We start from the raw sequence: 18893 nt of genomic DNA, 5'->3' as shown, positions 1-18893 counted from the left end.
TGACGAACATAAATAACACGAGATAACATGAAAATCATGACACGCATGTCATGTACAGCATGACTTACGTGGCACGCTCATGGGGCGCTGGCGGCAGTTTCGCTAGCTTGATCTACCCCAAAATTGGTATTGCGCGACGTGACTGTATGACGAACATAAAAACTCGAGTTAACATGAAAATCATGACACGCATGTCATGTACAGCATGACTTACGTGCCACGCTCATGGAGCGCTGGCGGCCGTTTCGCTAGATTTATATACACCAAAATTGGTATCTTGTTACGTGACTGTGTAATGAACATAAATAACACGAGTTAACATGAAAATCATGACACGCATGTCATGTACAGCATGACTTACGTGCCACGCTCATGGAGCGCTGGCGGCAGTTTCGCTAGCTTGATCTACCCCGAAATTGGTACTGCGCGACGTGACTGTGTGACGAACATAAAAACTCGAGTTAACATGAAAATCATGACACGCATGTCATGTACAGCATGACTTACGTGCCACGCTCATGGAGCGCTGGCGGCAGTTTCGCTAGCTTGATCTACCCCGAAATTGGTACTGCGCGACGTGACTGTGTGACGAACATAAAAACTCGCGTTAACATGAAAATCATGACACGCATGTCATGTACAGCATGACTTACGTGCCACGCTCATGGGGCACTGGCGGCCGTTTCGCTAGATTTATATACACCAAAATTGGTATCTTGTGACGTGACTGTGTAACGAACATAAATAACACGAGTTAACATGAAAATCATGACACGCATGTCATGTACAGCATGACTTACGTGCCACGCTCATGGGGCACTGGCGGCCGTTTCGCTAGATTTATATACACTAAAATTGGTATCTTGTGACGTGACTGTGTAAAGAACATAAATAACACGAGTTAACATGAAAATCATGACACGCATGTCATGTACAGCATGACTTAGGTGTCACGCTCATGGGGCACTGGCGGCCGTTTCGCTAGATTTATATACACCAAAATTGGTATCTTGTGACGTGACTGTGTAAAGAACATAAATAACACGAGTTAACATGAAAATCATGACACGCATGTCATGTACAGCATGACTTAGGTGTCACGCTCATGGTGCGCTGGCGGCTGTTTCGCTGGATTGATATACACCGAAATTAGTATGTTGCGACGTGACTGTGGGACGAACATAAATAATAGGAGTTAACATGAAAACCATGACACGCATTTTCCTCAATGACATACAAGACGATGTATGCAGCTCTTTGCTGGCTGCTTCGCATTACATCGATTCCCACAATGCGTGGGATCTGCCGGCTTTTTATAGTGCAGTATAGCAAGGGGGAGGAAAAGTGAAGAGAGGGTCAGGAGGAGGGAAGAATGAGTCCGGCCGTGAATGAGTACACAGAGAGAGAGAGAGATAGAAAGAGCGAAATAGATGGAAAGGAAAGGAAGAGAGAAAAGGATGGAACGCGAGAGGATGGCTACAGAAAGAGAGCGAGATAGAGAGATAGGGAGACCAAGAAAAACATTGAAAGAACGAGAAATAGAAGAGAGAGAAATAAAGATAGAAATACCGAAAAAGAAATGGGCATAGAGAGAGAGAGAGACATAGAAGGGTCATTCCACGCCAAATGTCCCAGCCGGGGCGCTGGACAAAAATCAATTTCTCTGAAAAAAAAAATCTGAGAAAATTACGCACATATAGACATTAGTTCTGCAGTACTTTCTCGAAATATTTTGAGCGGTAAAAATTTTTCGGGCGCGTGAGCGCCATTTGAACTTCACGATGTGGTGGGAAACCGCGTACGAAAGAAAAATTCGCTATAAATGAACCGTTTCACGCATTCATTCGAAACTTTCTTTTTTGGTGGTTTTAGAGCATCGCGCTTTTATTATAGGACAGTTGCTTAGAGTAGCTTTATATTTTTCACTCCCTAGCGCGTAGGTAAAATTGAGTAAATTGCAGCGTTTTCGGGAATCTTTTTTTACAAAAGACGCCTGTAGACCCAATACATCAATTATTCTTATAGAACTCTCCATAAAACGCGCTATCTCCTAAAGTTTCTGTTTTGCCTGTGTGCGGCGCAGAGGCTCTGAAATAAAATCCTGATCTTGGAAAAAACACTAGATTGGCCTATGTGCAGACGTCTGTAGCATCGTAAGGTGGTCCAACAAAAACTAAGCACAAAAGCGCATACGATGGAGAATCATAACAACTTTGTCCACAGAAAGTTTAATCGAAGTAGTTTTTGTTTTAGTCAAGACAAAAATTTTTGAAATTTAGTCCCAGGATTGCATTATTTTGCTATGGGGGCAATACAAACCGACTGAATTTACTGCATAAAAAAAGAGGTAGTGTATTCGTAGCACATGGTTTTGAGTTCCTTTTGTTAGTATTTCATCATGTATATTACATATCAAGGAGATGATAAACAAAGGTATAACAATACCATTGACTTAATTGCCGAAATTTCCCAATAATGAATTGCGTTACTTATTGCGTTGTTTACGCACACCAGTGGCGGCGGCTGCGTCACCGGACAACTACGCCACAAAAATAGGCCGCCACAAAAATAGCCACAAAAATAAGAGCTGTAAAACAGTGCATGTTACCAGGCAGACAAATTCTACTTTAACCAAAATCTGCTGCCTGCCACCATCCAAGTAAGGATGTGGAAAATAGCTTGGCATATACCGTCCGTAGTGTCGCGGAAGACGGACGGAATGCTTGAATACGCGGCGCGTCGTCACATCGTGCGCCGTTCGTTGCGGAATAGATAGATTAACTCCGCTTGGATTCGCTATAAATGGCCATGCTCATGTCTCCTTTCTTCGGTTCACATGAACTTTGAGACTTAACTTATTTTGACGCCAACTGATTCTCAGAGCCGCTTGAAATAAGTACCGCGATTCATTATTGGGAATTTCGGCATCTAAGCCAATGGTATTCTCATATTTTTACCTCTTTTATCAACTGCCTGATATGTATTACACATTATGAAGTGCTGACAAAAGGAACTGAAAAACCATGTGCTACGAATACACTACCTCTTTTTTTAATGCAGTAAATTCAGTCGGTTTGTATTGCCCCCATAGCAAAAAAAATGCAATGGTGGAACTAAACTTCAATTTTTTTTTCTTTACTAAAACAAAAACTACCTCGATTAAGCTTTCTGTGGACGAAGTTGTTATGATTGTCAATCGTATGTGCTTATCTGCTTATTTTTTCTTGGACCAGCTTACGGTGCCACAGACGTCTGAACATAGGCCAATGTAGCGTTTTCTCCAAGTTCAGGATTTTATTTAGAGCCTGCGCGCCGCACACAGGCAAAACAAGAACATTAGGAGAGGCTACGTTTTATGGAGAGTTCTATAAAAATAATTGATGTATTTGATCTACAATCATTTTTTTTTGTAAAAAATTTCCCGAAAACGCTGCAGTTTACTGAATTTTACCTAGGCGCTAAGGAGTGAAAAACATAAAGCTACTCTAAGCGACTGTCCTATAATAAAAGCGCGATGCTCTAAAAACAGAAGAAAAGCAAGTTTCGATAGAATGCGTGAAACGGTCCATTTATAGCGAATTTTTCTTTCGTACCTGGTTTTCCACCATATCGAGAAGTTCAAGTGGCGCTCACGTGTGCGAAAAATTTTTGCCGCTCAAAATATTTTGGGAAAATACTGTAGAACTAATGTCTATATGTGCGTAATTTTCTCAGATTTTTTTAGAGAAATTGATTTTTCTCGAGCGCCCAGACTGGGACAGTTGGCGTGGAATGACCCAGAAAGAAAGAGAAAAATTAGAGCGAGAAAGGGAAGAAAGAGAAAGAAATTGACGCAAAGAGAAAGAGCTAGAAAGAAGCAGACACAAAGAAAAGCAGGCAGGGTTCCGTTTGGTGTTGCGGAAGTCTGTTGCCAGACTTGCAGGTCAGTGTTGTCAGACTGCCGCCAAATCTGGCGGTTACATTTGCCCTTACAGTTCTAGCTTTCCCGTAAGGTTCCTGTGTATTTCGCTGTGCATTTCGCAAGTGCCTGTGCGATGTGTTGACATCGGCTGTTTTAGTTAGGCCGAGTATATTGTGTCGGCAGTCGCTACAGCCAATCAGGCGAGAATGCTGGCAATTTACTGTTCTCAGATACTGTGCCGGCAGCAGTTGCTGAAGTTAGGTCCAGCATGTTTTCCCATCGGCTCTTACTGTTTTGCAAGTATGCGTGGTGTGCCCGTGTCACTGGGGCGCAAATAACCCACGTGCCACCTCGCGGCTCTCAGTATTTTCCAGCGTCCGTGGTGTGCCCGAATCACTGGAGAGCCAGATCGAGCGCGTTTTGTTAAAGGAAGCGCCACGCCTTCTGCGACGCTATTGAACCAGCTTCCCGAGCCACGGTACGCGCGCGCGCGTTTCTCCCGTCCGGCCGTGGCCCAGCGAACACGTCGCTGTGCGTAGTCGACACGGCACGTACAGCTACGGACATAGCTGTGCGGAGACAACGAGTTCGATATATCGAAACGCTGCCCACGCAGTGTCCGGACGTCTGCGACGCCATTCAGTTCCCCGTTAAAGCCGTCGTTGCGCGTGGATTTCCTAGTATTGAGACGCAATCGAGTCCGAACGCATGAATTTCCTACTTCCGAGACACGAGCGAGTCCGATCCGTTAATTGTAGAACGGAACATACAGGCACTTGCGAAATGCCAGCGGATTACACAGCAACCTTACGGGAAAGCTGGAACACCAAACGGGACCCTGCCGAAAAGCAAAAAGAAAGAGAGCGAGCATAGCCATGTATATAGTATAGTACAGAAAGGGGTGGGAAGGAGAGAGGTGAGAGGTTAAAAGCCTAGCGAAACCAGGGCCAGCTAGGTGTCCACCAGCTCTGCTGTGACCTAGCCTGGCGCGACTAAGTGCAAGCTGCGCTAATTTTTAGATGCGAAGTATCTTAAGGTCGAGCTCAATCCGGCGGTGGTGGTGGTGGTGGTGGTGTGCGGCGTGACCACCCTCACTGCGCATGCGCATACCCTCTCCGCATACCTCCTCTCCACTTCCCCTCACCATTCCCCTTCCCCTCTACCCTTCCCCCTCTCCACTCACCCTCTCCACTTTCCCTCTCCACTTTCCCTTTCCACTTCCCCTCTCCACTTTCCCTCTCCTATCCCCCTTTCCACTCTTCCTCTGAAACGCGGGCTAGACATGCCGAAATTCTCTCCTGCACAACGCCGCGATGAGCTCGAGCGCATGCGCGTCCCCTCCCCTTCTCTCTCCTCTCCTACGCTGCCCCCCCCTCTCGCCCGCCTGTCGACCGCGTTCCCCGCTCGCCCTGTGAGAATTAACGGCCAGGCTAGATGGAAGACACGACGCGCGTAGCGTCCCTCTTCGCGTTCCACGACACGAGGTCGGTAGCATGCCCAACGAACGCCAACGGAACGCGATCGTGCAAGTGCTCCGGCTTCGCATCGCCTCATGGTCCCCTTTAGCGGGAGATGGCGTAATTTTTAAAAGAAAGTTTTCTGGCAAAGCGGTGAGCACGTGCGACTACCAAGATCAAAAGTTGTGGAGCCGGAGGTTCCATTCACCGGTCAGGTAACTTCCTCAAAGTTTTTTCTGGTGGTGGTGGCGGCAGAAAATTTACTATAATGCTGCTCAGGTAATGCCTGCTAGGCCCCAGCACTAGGATGGCCCCTCACGAGGAGCGAGTCTTTCGGCCCAGGCGACGAGAGCTTGCTGTATTAAGGCGAAAGACTTATATGCCTCACGAAACGCGAAAATTGACCGTAGGCGTCCCGCGGCTTCACGAGTGATGCAAAAAATTGTCACGCGATGACGTCACCATGTGACGTTATCATGACGTCACAGATAACCACATCTGCGACGTCATCGCATGACACCGTAGCTTGGTCAAAGGTAGGCGGTCACGGAGGCAATGCAAAACCAACCAGGTGAGGTCCCTCCGATCCTGGAGGCAGTGCAAGCCCACGTTAGGCGCAGAAAGCTTTCGGAGGGTGGCGTGGCAGGATCAGTAGATCGACTGAGAAGAAGCAGATGGCTTTCACCTTTGAGTCATATTAGGTGAGTGCACAGTGACCCTGTGAGTTTTGCTCTGATCGGGCGCTCTGAGGAGCCTTTGCCACGTCTGTTGCGAGTGAGCTGTAAAAGCTTTTTTCTGAAGCTTTTTCTGTGATATTCATGATTGCTTTCATTGATGTCAGTTCCGTGACGAAATCCATCAAACGGTTACGGCGAAATCCACGAAAATGTTATAATTCGCCTTTTTCACGACGCCCTGGTGCATGCGCCCTCCCCTAGCGGAAAAGTCGCGAAACGTCTTCTCATCTCGGAGGCTTTGCCTCTGGAAATACCGCTTCGGCAATACCGGCAGCATAGGAAAATGAAAGAGGCGCATGGTTGGGGTTTTGCATCCCAAGACCACGTTACGATTATGAGGAACGCCGTAGTGGAGGGTTCCAGAAATTTTGACCATGTGTCCTTTAACGTGCGCCTAAATCAAAGTAGACTGGCCTCTAGCATTTTGCCTCCATCGACGAAACGGTTATGGCGCTTAACCTTACACAACATATTGTGTGTGCGGGATTGTCTTCAGAATTTCTCTGTCGCCTAGTGCCCGCTGCGTTGGTCAGACTGGAAGGTGCCTCAACATGCCTTCGTGAACGTTTAAGTAGCGTCCTAAACGAAAAATGAGTACTTTCAGAAACTGTATTGCAATCAGTTCGGTCGCCTGCCGGAATTAGTCAACACAGCAGTTTTATACCGTCGCAAATGTGACCGCACCCGCATAATTGTAGAAGCGGCTCAGATGAAGTGGGTGGGGTGCTCCTGCGTGAGAAAGCCGTTCATTTTACTATGTGATAAAGAATTGGCCTTTTTTAAGGTATGGGCTCGCGCATGCGTTGACCACCCTTTTACCTCACTTGCTACGTTAACTTCAATTTACGTCTAGCTTAATTCTGTTTCAACACGTGCTTGCTTACTCTGTTTTCTTTAGTCACCGCAGGGTAGCGTTGTTTTGAAAATTTTCTGTAGTTTAGGGACCCAAATATTTTCCTAATAATAGTGGCTGGCCTATCGAATCCGTGTACACTTTCTAAAGTGTCTTACCAGAATGGGCACATTTTTTTTTAGTGTGGAAGATGCCCTGTGGCTTCTCCAGCCTTTTCACGGGACCGACCAAGTATCAGTTATAGTTTTTATTATACCACACAGGAAGCTTTTAGGCGGTGCCTAGGCGAAGCCCATACATCCTTGTTTCCAGAGAGCAGCTGATTTTAATCGGAACATTGAATTGTGTCGATGATTAGTAACATGCCTTCGTGTGTTCCACGAACACATATAACCAAGTTTGCAAACCACGTTTCATAGGACAAACACCCACATAGGTTGTTCAATACACGTCGCGCATCGCTCGCCGCTGGAATAAGGGGGAGTGATGGAATTAAGAAATTTACAGGCACAAAATGGAACGAGCTTGGTCAAGACAGGGCATATTGGAGATCACTGGGAGATGCCTTCGTCCTGCAGCGGACAGAAAACAGGCGGACGATGACAACGACGATAAGAGGCAGAAGTGACTATTAACAGCAAACCTGTTTAGCAAATCATTCCTTGTATCTCGGTCCCCACGTGGGAATAGCCGGGTGGGCGCGGGGTACGCTCTTTCTCACGTCTGTAACGGACCTCAATAAAGTTGTTCTCTCTCTCTCTCTCTCTCTCTCTCGTATCACGAGACTATCATCGTCATGAACGGGTATGTGCCACAGAAATCGGGTGAATCGCACTGCTCACTACTAGTCCACTAAAGGAGAAGAAGGCGACAGTTAGCCCAAGGCTAGGGAAAGGGTATTTGCCACAGTAATTTGTGCGGCCTATCGGAAAACTACCATCATCATAAACGGGTATATGCCGCAGAAATTGGGTGAATCGCACTGCTCACCGCTGCTCCACTAAAAAAGAAGAAGGCAACAGTTAGTCCCACACTAGGGAACGGGAAAGGCAACGGCGGCTGCGAGAAACTATCACCATAAACGAGTATGTGCCGCAGAAATTGGGTGAATCCCACTACTCACCGCTGCTCCACTAAAAAAGAAGGCAACAGTTGGTCCCACACTAGGGAACGGGAAAGGCAACAGCGGCTGCGAGAAACTATCACCATAAACGAGTATGTGCCGCAGAAATTGGGTGAATCCCACTACTCACCGCTGCTCCACTAAAAAAGAAGGCAACAGTTAGTCCCACACTAGGGAACGGGAAAGGCGACGGTGGCAGCGAGAAACTATCATCATAAACGAGTATGTGCCACAGAAATTGGGTGAATCCCACTACTCACGGCTGCTCCACTAAAAAAGAAGAAGGCAACAGTTAGTCCCACACTAGAGAACGGGAAAGGCAACGGTGGCAGCGAGAAACTATCACCATAAACGAGTATGTGCCGCAGAAATTCGGTGAATCCCACTATTCACCGCTGCTCCAATAGAAAAGAAGAAGGCAACAGTTAGTCCCACACTAGGGAACGGGAAAGGCAACGGTGGCAGCGAGAAACTATCATCATAAACGAGTATGTGCCACAGAAATTCGGTGAATCCCACTACTCACCGCTGCTCCACTAAAAAAGAAGGAGGCAACAGTTAGTCCCACACCACGGAACGGGAAAGGCAACGGAGGCTGCGAAAAAGTATTACCATAAACGAGTATGTGCCGCAGAAAGTGGGTGAATCCCACTACTCACGGCTGCTCCACTAAAAAAGATAGAAGGCAACAGTTAGTCCCACACTAGGGAACGGGAAAGGCAACGGTGGCTGCGAGAAAGTATCACCATAAACGAGTATGTGCCGCAGAAATTCGGTGAATCCCACTACTCACCGCTGCTCCACTAAAAAAGAAGAAGGCAACAGTTAGTCCCATACTAGCGAACGGGAAAGGCAACGGCGGCTGCGAGGAGACCCCGAAGCGATGGAAGGCCTACGCCAACGACGACCTGCCCGTGGTTCGATGATAGGTGCGAACGCTTGGTTTCAGCGCGAGTTTCTGTCTCTGGAGTTTGGAAATCCATGTCATGTCTGCGACCGTCTGTGGTTTAACTCGAACCTCTCTGCGCTTAGAATCAACGTAGAAACAATCTAACATCACCTAGCTAAAGCTTAGCAACAACCTAGAAGCAAACTAGAAACAACCCTCATCACCTAGCTAAGGCCTGGAAACAACCTAGAAGCAACCAGATTAGTCTTCAGTATCGTCCAGTTTCGCTGTGTTAAGCCTTCCGCGACTTAGTGCAAGCTTCGCCAATTTTTTTTCATTCTTCTTCTGTTCGCTGCACTTTCCATGCGATAACCTGTGACACTTCCTATAATGTCATTAGGAATTGGAATAAAGCTAAAACATTATGTCGTGATGTAAATATTTCGTTGCGGCGTATGCCTCCCGTATTTCGTATGTCATCGTGCTGTTTGTTTGTTATACGCTGATTTCATTTACGCAGAGACACGCAGAGTTACTCGGAATTATACACTGAAGAAGTCCTGACTGACGACATATGAAATGTGAAGCGAGAAGCCTTGCATGAAAGACTGATGATGGATACGTTGTAAAGTGGCATAACCTATAAGCTTTATTCTCCTTCGTATGCAGGTGTAAAATGTGTCGACGAGGAGCTTTGCTTCCAAGATGATTCATCGGTATCGACTTGAATAGCATCTGCGTAGTTAGTGTAAATATGAATAAAGTTTATTTTTCATGGCAGATAAGGTTGTATAACACTAGAAGCGCATCCTAAAATCTAAATGGCAATATGTGGAATTGCTAGTCGCCGGATGAATTGCGCATACTGGCCGGTATTTATGATGAGACTTGTACACCGCAGTATATCCAGATATATGCGTGCGGTGGTCGAATAACTCGGCATAGCGGATTATTAGTTCATTGCGTTGCCAAACAATAATTGCGAAGACAACTTCCGTAAATCTCAGTCGTGAAAAGTTCCTTGGTGGGACTCAGCAGTTACGAAGGCGCTGTCAGATGCAGGCGGCACGCAATGACACATGCGAAGGCTTTTGGCTAGCAGGCTTTAAAATGTTTCTTCTATATAACGGGATATCGCGTGCAGCACGGAAGAAAAGTATACTATCATTTGTCCGAGGGATGAAGGTAAATTGGGGACATGACTTTCTCTTCTAATTCTTTATCATTTCTTATCGTTTTATTGTTTTAATGTATTTGGGTACACTTCTCAATAAATAAATGTAAGTAATAAAAAACGACAAAGAGTGAGACCTACAGCGGTTACTCATTGCTTATCGAGCGACGAGTGTCCCTTTGAACTGTACTTCGCACTGCATTCTTTACTTAAAATGAACTTTTCCGATATCGCTGCATCACATTAGGGCCGAAAAGTACGATGCTTCTTGAAGGCTATATGTACTTACGCGAGTGCAGCAGCATCTATAAGAATGGCAAGTATTAGAAGGTTGCCCGGAGACATCATATGGGCAACATAAGTGCACCGTAAATTTTGAAGTGAAGAAACTGTCTGACGCCGAACTTATGTAGTGTTATGCAGTAACCACGACCCTCGCGTTTAATACAAATGAGTCGGAAACGCTTATACCTGGCAGGAGCCACACGTGTTCAGGACGCATTGTTCTTTCTTACAGGCAAGAATGGTTGTCGTCGTAATTACGAGACCAGCTTTTCATAGTATAGCGGAAGTCTACTTTTATCGAATAACTTATACAACTAGCGTTAAACGAAGTATAAGTGCAGGTTTACACCGAGCAGAAATTTATATTTTCCTGAAGTCAACTTTTCAAGAGGAGCCTATTAATTTCTTCTGCCGCTAACGTTTAACCACTGTAAGCAGCGTAGTGCTGATATATGTGTGTTCTGAAATCAGTTGACATTGTCTTTGATGTAGCGCTACCAAGCATTCTACAGCCGCGAAGTTTTGCATTTGAGGTCGCATTGGCCGAGTCATAACCCTTTTTATTTATGCTCAGATCCCCTTTACCGTGACACTTGTGGCTGGTACGCAACAAACTTTTATATTCTACGCAGCTGCCAGCATTATAGTATGTAAAGGCAAGTTATGGGTATCACGTTAGGCTCGCTGTGAAGCCGGCCAGTGTCGGAACAATATATGGTGGAACAGTGAGCACTATAGTTGGATGCGCTAAGTGTAGACTCACCTACAGTTGGTATTATGCAGTCTACAGGCCTGACAGCTAAATAGTCTCACATTATTGGTCTTGTTTCGCATAGGTTATCTATAAAATAGCCTTGCTTATATTCTATCTAGAACGAACAATGTATCTATGTGGATTTGGTTGCTTTGGAAGATTTTAGGCTAAGTAGCGTATTTTTTTGTTTCATCATGGCGTATGCATTTATATGGTATTCAGTTTCCTCGTCTGCATAGAGACGACATCACTGCTTTGCGTATTTGCTTTCGGTGCGCTAGCTTGTTCTCTTGGACTAACTCTTTTCAGTCGTGAACTGCAATTTTGCGTTCATAGGGCCCCCAAAGGACCGTATATTTCTTACAGTATGCTCAAATTATACAGAAAAATTTGGGACCTACATCATGAATAAGTCACTTCAGTTAAGACATCGTAATTCCACAATTAAATTGATTACGGGTGGTATCATCCTACCAGTGATGCGCTGTATCATCGAAAGCGCCAAAGCATTCGTTAGATGTACTCGTTATGACTCAGCGGATGGCCCTGTCCGCAGGAACACGTTTTAATGGCACTAATACATGACCACTCGTCGAACTTCTTTTCATTCGTGGTACAGGAGCTTCCGAGTCACCCTTTTCCTGGGTTATTTTCAGTCCTTTAGTAGATACTTGCAGTTGCGTTCATCGCCACAGTTAAGATTTCATTCTTGTCGTCACTAAGCAACGATCGAAAGCATGTTACTTCTACATGTGTACGCACAGCCTCTTTAAGTGATAAAATGTCCGCACATCTGATGTACGCTAAATCGTGGAAGTGCCAGTGGCCAATTTCTGATTTTCCTTTCTCATTTATTTCCTGGAGCAGCATGTGAAACTTCACCTACACCAAGTACTCAGTGACAAGTCACAAAAGCATTCCCAGGATTTGGGGACATCTGTGCATGGCACCATCTCTTGGTGGCAGCAGCGGCAGCCTGCGATAACTGAATGGGAAATAGGACAAAAAAAAATCATATCTTACGAAAAAAGCTAGTTACTGGAAACGACTCCCGGTTGCATGCAGGAGAGACCCACTGGAACATTCTGGTAAATTTGTATTATCGCACTACGAAGCGTGTGGCGTTCCAGGACAATTGAACACCGCTCATTAGAAACACACGGGTCTCCATTGTAAAATATTAAACACTCTGGGAAGCCACGTGGTTTGTAGTACGACACTGTAATTTTACCAGAATGTTCCAGTGTGTCCATGCTGCATGTAATCTGGAGTCATTTTTGGTAACTAGCATTTTCGTCAGATGTGATTTTTTTTCGCCTGTTTGCCATAAAGTTACGGCAGGCCACCGCTGTCGTCGACGAGAGATGGCGTTACGTGTACATGTCCTCAAATCGTGGTCTAGGAGCCCACAGCATTCATCAGCTCAGTTCAAGCACCAGCTGCGCCTGGGCGCTGGACCGTAAGCTTTTACCAGCGTGAACGTTAAAATCACAGTGTTTGAGCGGGCACTATGTACCGTGGGAGGAAGCCAGCACACAGTAGACGCGAAGTGCTGAGCATGGTGATACCTAGAAAAGGAAGACAAAGTCCATATATAAGTGACTGCTGTGCACTAAGTGAATTTACTTGGAATGCGCCACAGTTTTGGTGATCACGGGCTAGACGTGGCATTCCTTCTTCCGGCTGTCATAACTCGTCGTCTTGCTTCCTCTTCAAGTGAAATATACAATGCCAAGTTGTTAGACATTTTCATGCCTGAAATCTGTACACTCTGACTACCCGTAATTGTCCCATCAGAGCATTTGTTTCGCCCAAGAAATGACTTCATAACCTTTATTTTCAATCCTGTTTCATTCTGTTTTTCTGTAGTGAAGGATCTGCGTGAACGTGTGTCAAAATACGTGGCGGTTGTGCAGCGGATTTTTTCAGAAAGTAGACACGTTTGCCCGTGAGCGCCGTCATCCGTACAGTTCTTCAGCCTTAGTACTGTAAGTTACAGGATTGAGGCAACTTCACCGGCGCCAGCATTCGGTAGGAAATGGCTTGTGTTTGGTCGGTGTGCTCTTTCGTAAAATAATACAGGATTAGCACTGTTGCGCAGTTCTTCTAGCCGGCCGTCGGTTACACTACCCCGACGATACTAAAGAGTGAGTCGTTTTTCGGCTCTTTGGTTGCATTATTTATTGTAGCACTGCGTAAATGCAAAATGACGAAAGAGGGACCACGAAGAAAACTGACGATGAGAACGGCACTGCCGTTTGATGCCAGTGGCTTCATTATTTTGACCACTCTTTGTTATTTAGCCCTTCCTCTGCAGTCTTTTCCTCCCAGCTGTAGCTGACTATATTTATTGAAGTCAGGCGTGAGCGAATTCACTCTTTCAGGTCAATCAAGTGTTCGCAGTGGTTGGTTCAAACGAACAACTGTGAGGAAGCCTTTTGTTTCTCGTTCTCCGACTCGGTGGTACAGTGGCTACGGTTCTCGGCTGCTGACTCGAAGGTCGCCGGTTCGATCCCGGCCACGGCGGTCGCATTTCGTTGTAGGCGAAATGCTAGAGGCCCGTGTACTTAGATTTAGGTGCACGTTAAAGAACACCAGATGGTCAAACTTTCCGGAGCCCTCCACTACGGTGTCCCCCATAACCATATCGTGGTTGTGGGGCGTAAAGCTCGAGATATTGTTATTATTATTTTGTTGCTCGTTACAACTATTATGTCGCGGTTGCTGCAAGAGTATAAACGAGAGGGATTACGCGGCGTATCCAACTGGTGAAGAAAATATGGATTGACGTACCGTTCATAGTCAACTCCTTCTTCCCGACCAAACAAGGTGAATGCAGATAAAGTGTTCGGTGTAGGGCATCTAGCTACGCAGTGTAACTTCTTATGGTACATTTCTTTTTCTAAGTGCTGCAATATTGGTCAATCATTCTAGGCCATAAAATACACCAGGTTAGGTTATATTCACTTAAGATTATTTAGCCCTACACGTGCTCGACAAAAGTCGACCGGTAGGGAGGCCATTGCCTCATACCTTGCGCTGTTCTTAATACAATTTGTCGTTTCAACTATAGGTTCAGCCACGTAACAGTTCAGTGCTTAGTATACTTAAGTGACTAGCAAAATTAAAACTCGGAAAATTGGTGTGCTACCACCTGACGTTTACTTTAGACACTAATTGACAATCGCAAATGCTAGTGCAGAATTGCACGGAATCACTCGCTCGGTGTCACTCACGAAATATTTGCCACCATTTTAGTAATAGCCCGATAACAGTCACTGTAAGATCAATGCTTCTACCGGTGGGCATACAACGTATGCTACCGAATTACCTTAAAGAATGCCTTAGGTGCATAATGTCGAAGCTGAGCAGTTTTGGAAATTTTATTATTTCACGGCTATCTTGCATTAAATGCCGCCCCTGTAAAGGCACTAAATCATTTTGACTATTCATGTGATGCGACGGCGTTGAACATACACTGTTGCTGGCGTCAATGTTTTCACAACGGAGTTCGTTTAATACGAGTCCGTTTATCGAAGCATTAGCTCAAGCGGCGTTCCTTCATCGGCGGCTTCTAACCAGTCCAACGCACCATATTTTTTTGAACGCATGTGTTGTTTGTATTCTGCATTTTTGCGAAAGTGTAGCGCATTAGTATACAAATACGTTGCACAATACAAAGGCAGCACTCTTACTTAGCGTATTCCTTTTGAATCATTTTCGGCATTAGCAAACAATTTAAAGGGACCTTGTTGCGAGAGGTTGAATTGTTAGACACCGAAGGGGAGTCTTACTGTTATAACATAGCTGTTATATAAGCATATCCTTACCTTATCAACGTCACTCGTCATTCGTTTCCTTTCCCGACCCGCCTCCCCAGTGCAGAGTACCATAGCATCTTATAGCTCAGGTGCCTTGCTTTTCTCTCCTCGCTCTTCTTAAATAGAAGCAGTTCTTGTAGAAATCTTACCACCTGATCTCCGAAAAACCCTAAACCAGGAAAAAAAATTGTATATGTGACATGTCAATCCAGAAAAAACATGGCTGATCCCTCCGTCATAGGAATCGGTATAACACGAAAGTGAAACGTGTCTTCACAGAAGTAGTGCTTATGATATATGAGAGCTTGTACAATGTCTATTCGTGTTTGGCAGCTATAGCACCGTTTGACGTGGATGCACCCATGTTGACAGCATGTCTCTATCGCGACGACTAACGCCCATGATCATGATAAAACCGTTGAGGTAGCTGACGGTGTGAACATGTATTTGGACACAGCGAATCGTCAATCGCGCGTGAGGATGATATCAACAAGCTCATAATCAACACTGGTACCCGGTATGTACTTCTTCAAAGCGTCGTCAATTAAGGAGAGAAACGGCACGGTGTGCGCTTTCTAGTAATGGGTAGCCGACGCCTGTGCTCATGCATACATAACACACACTGCACTTCAGCAACGCGGGAGGTAGAGGTTCGTAGCCTGAGCCGCAAACGCGTGCGTCCCGCTGGCCTCTGTTTCGGAGGCGCTGCTCTCGCTCCACCAAGGCACGACATTCGCCCGTCGAAATCGCGTCCTTTCTGCAACGCATATTGCAGCAGTTTTGTTAGTCGGTGCTCTCGCATTTGAAGCAGTCGGCGGCAGAGAAATCCCGTTCGTGCACGTGGAAGCTGCACTACTCCGATGAGCCGACGCACGCTAACACGAATCCAAAGGCAAAGAACGTAACTGCGTCAAGGGTGCCTCGGCGACGCCAGCGCGGCCAGTCTACCTCTCTGGTATCGAGAGGCTTTAACCATGACGTCCGATATCACGTGCAATCTCGGAGTAAGCGCTAGTAAGTGTCGATCGTGAAGCATTACTTCTTTCCACCTCTCACAGACGGCGGCACCACCCCGCTCCGCCCGCCGCGAAAGAGAATGTGTGAAAGATATAAGGCGCGTTCGCGCCGTGCCTAGCATCTCCCGAGTTGGCTTAGTCGGTAGAGCGTCGGGCGCTTGCCGTCGCGGCCGCAACGTCGTGGGTTCGATTCCCAGCGGGGTATCTTTTTCTTGGTTTTTTTCTTTCTCACCCGTTGGCGTCCATTTTATCAACGTCATATCCGTGACGGATGTACTTGGTGGACCCCGGCATAAAACACTTTCGTGTTAAAATATTAACTGTAACACTGCCTTGGACGTCACAACATCGTTTCAATGAACCGGTCCTTCACGAATTCCGAACCGCTCGAACCGCGGTTAGCCAGCGCTGCAGCAGAAGTGGAGACCGTACCCCCGACGTATAACGCCATACTGCAACACCTTCGCCTAGCTCGCAGGGTGTACCCGCCACCTCACCCAAAGCTGACTAAGGAAGAAACAACAGCATTCCGAAGACTGCAAAGCAACACGTACACGCACGGTATCCTGCTACATCGCATCTACCCGACGCTTCATGCATACCACTGCCCGATCTGCGACGTTCCCGACACACTGGCACACTTCATACTCGAGTGCCCGTGGCGCCACCAAGATGCCGATAACAAACCCGCAACGACCGCACGCAACAACCTCCTCGCCGAGACGTGGGAGGCTAAGATCTCCGCACGGGACCTAGACGACCAACGTGGACTCGTCGCCAGGGCCAGGGAGGTGATCGCGGCCAGAGGATTCCTGGACTGAGGGACCCTCCCACCTAGGGTGACCCGAAGCTTAAGAGCTCGGGGACGCTGTTTGGGAAAATTAAAAATTTTTTTCATCATCCCAGAAAGCGTATTTCTCTTATGAGTAAAAGGCAGTACCTTTTGCCAACGGAGTCCCTCTTATACTAGGTAGAACTTAGGTATAACATAAATAATAGCGTAGCGACGTGCAATCCCTCGGAATTTCGTGAGCACTTTTGCATTTCAATAGTCGTCGTATTCCGCCTTCGTATCGGTTTGTATCTTGTTGCGCTTTCCTGATGGCAGTGTGTTACATGGACTTTTTTTTTGTGTTGTTGTTAGCCTCCCTGCGCTTCCGCTGTTTCTATCTCAATATTTCTGTACATGCACAAGTATCGATTCCGATGTAAGGATGACTGCTACCGACGTATTCATTCAAGAACTGATGCATCGATTGACGAACCCTTCGACGTTCGTCGTCCAGGCCATCGTGTTCACTTATGCTTTCGTACACCTCGGGTGTTTTCTCCAGGTGATGCCTAGCACTATGTCAAGAATACAGGCCTCGAGCTCAGTAACCGACCTCTGCAGACCTACGTGACAAACTGTGGTACCGCTATACACTCTTGGATGAAGCTCCACTCTTCCTTCTCACAATTTTTTTATCAACCATCCCCTTTTCCCCAGTGCAGGGTAGCAAACGGGACGCGCGTTTGGTTCACCTCTTTCGTTTACCTCGTCTCTCTCTCTCTTTCTCTCAAGTATCAATCACTTATGTAAGCTATGAGGGTAAAAGTAGCCAGTCCACCAAGAAGGTGCCCTGGCGCGCACACATTCTGTTTGCTTACGTGGAAGGAGTGTTTAGAACATTCAGTGGCAGTAATATACAAGGAGAATCAGGATAACGAGGAGAATATAAAGGAGAATCAACATACGTCTCAAAAAGTAGGCACATGTACATAACAAATACATTTTTCTTTATTTCAACAATGAAGTAAAACCTTGTCATAACAAACACAGCACAGTCACAACACCATGTAGGTAGAGCTGTTTTTGTTGCTCCATTTATAAAGTGTAAGCTTCATCAAAACATATGTACACGTATCTTGGCAAAAAATACTGCACTCGCCGCAGTGTTCCGCAGACAAACTCTTGAATATTAAAATGAACGAGTCAAGGCGCATTGCTATCAAGACATGCTTAGAGTGAAAAGAACCTCAGCGAGCTTAATGCTGCGCCGCGTTGCTGCTCAATACTTAGATGATCCGCGTAAAACAGCCTATGCCAGAACAAATCGGTGCCAATAGAATTCTTGCAAAGCGACATCTTCGAAACTAAACCCTCCTTCAGAGCACCTAAGCCTCACTGTTATTTCCAGATGACCTCACAAAACAATGAACACCTTACAAACGTTGCCCTGTAGACAATGTATACAGGGTAACCAAATCACACGGCGTTATGGCATCTTTGATTTGATAACAGTTTTCCGTCATCTATGTATGAAAATCTTCTCTTCTGGACAATTGTTGTCATACGATCAATTACTTTGCCTACTCACTCATTACGCCAGGCTGCCTCCTTTCTAGTTCTATTTTTCTTCTTTGTAGCCGTATGGTGAACATAGCAAGCCATAGTCTATTGCGGAGATTAATTGCAGTGACACAAAATTGCACACAAAATTGTATATCGTGAGTGCTCAAGGCAGCAGTAAGCAGTCATTTCTTCTTATACTTGACATAGAAAGTGGCCATTCATTTTTTAGTGGTTCATGTTGAATAGCCATATTTACGAACCGCGTTAATCCATGTATGGTCGGTATGCTGCTCAAAAGCGAAGTCGTACTCTTCCAATCTGCCGTAAACGATGCCTCACCAGTCTGTTGAAACAAGGTTTCACCCTTAGCATGAACACATCACGTATACGCCTCAAACATTCCATCACCTGTCATACAAGCGTTCAATAAGAGTTGCAATGTGGCGAATAAAGAAAATTGAGAATGACAGAGAGAAATTATACCCTGCTAGAAAGATGAAAGATATGTTACCCTGAGAAATGGGCATGTAAAAAAGAAAAGAGCAGCA

This window comes from Rhipicephalus sanguineus, chromosome 4 (assembly GCF_013339695.2).
Source record: "Rhipicephalus sanguineus isolate Rsan-2018 chromosome 4, BIME_Rsan_1.4, whole genome shotgun sequence".
Taxonomy (NCBI): domain Eukaryota; kingdom Metazoa; phylum Arthropoda; class Arachnida; order Ixodida; family Ixodidae; genus Rhipicephalus; species Rhipicephalus sanguineus.
This window is presented reverse-complemented; position numbering follows the sequence as displayed.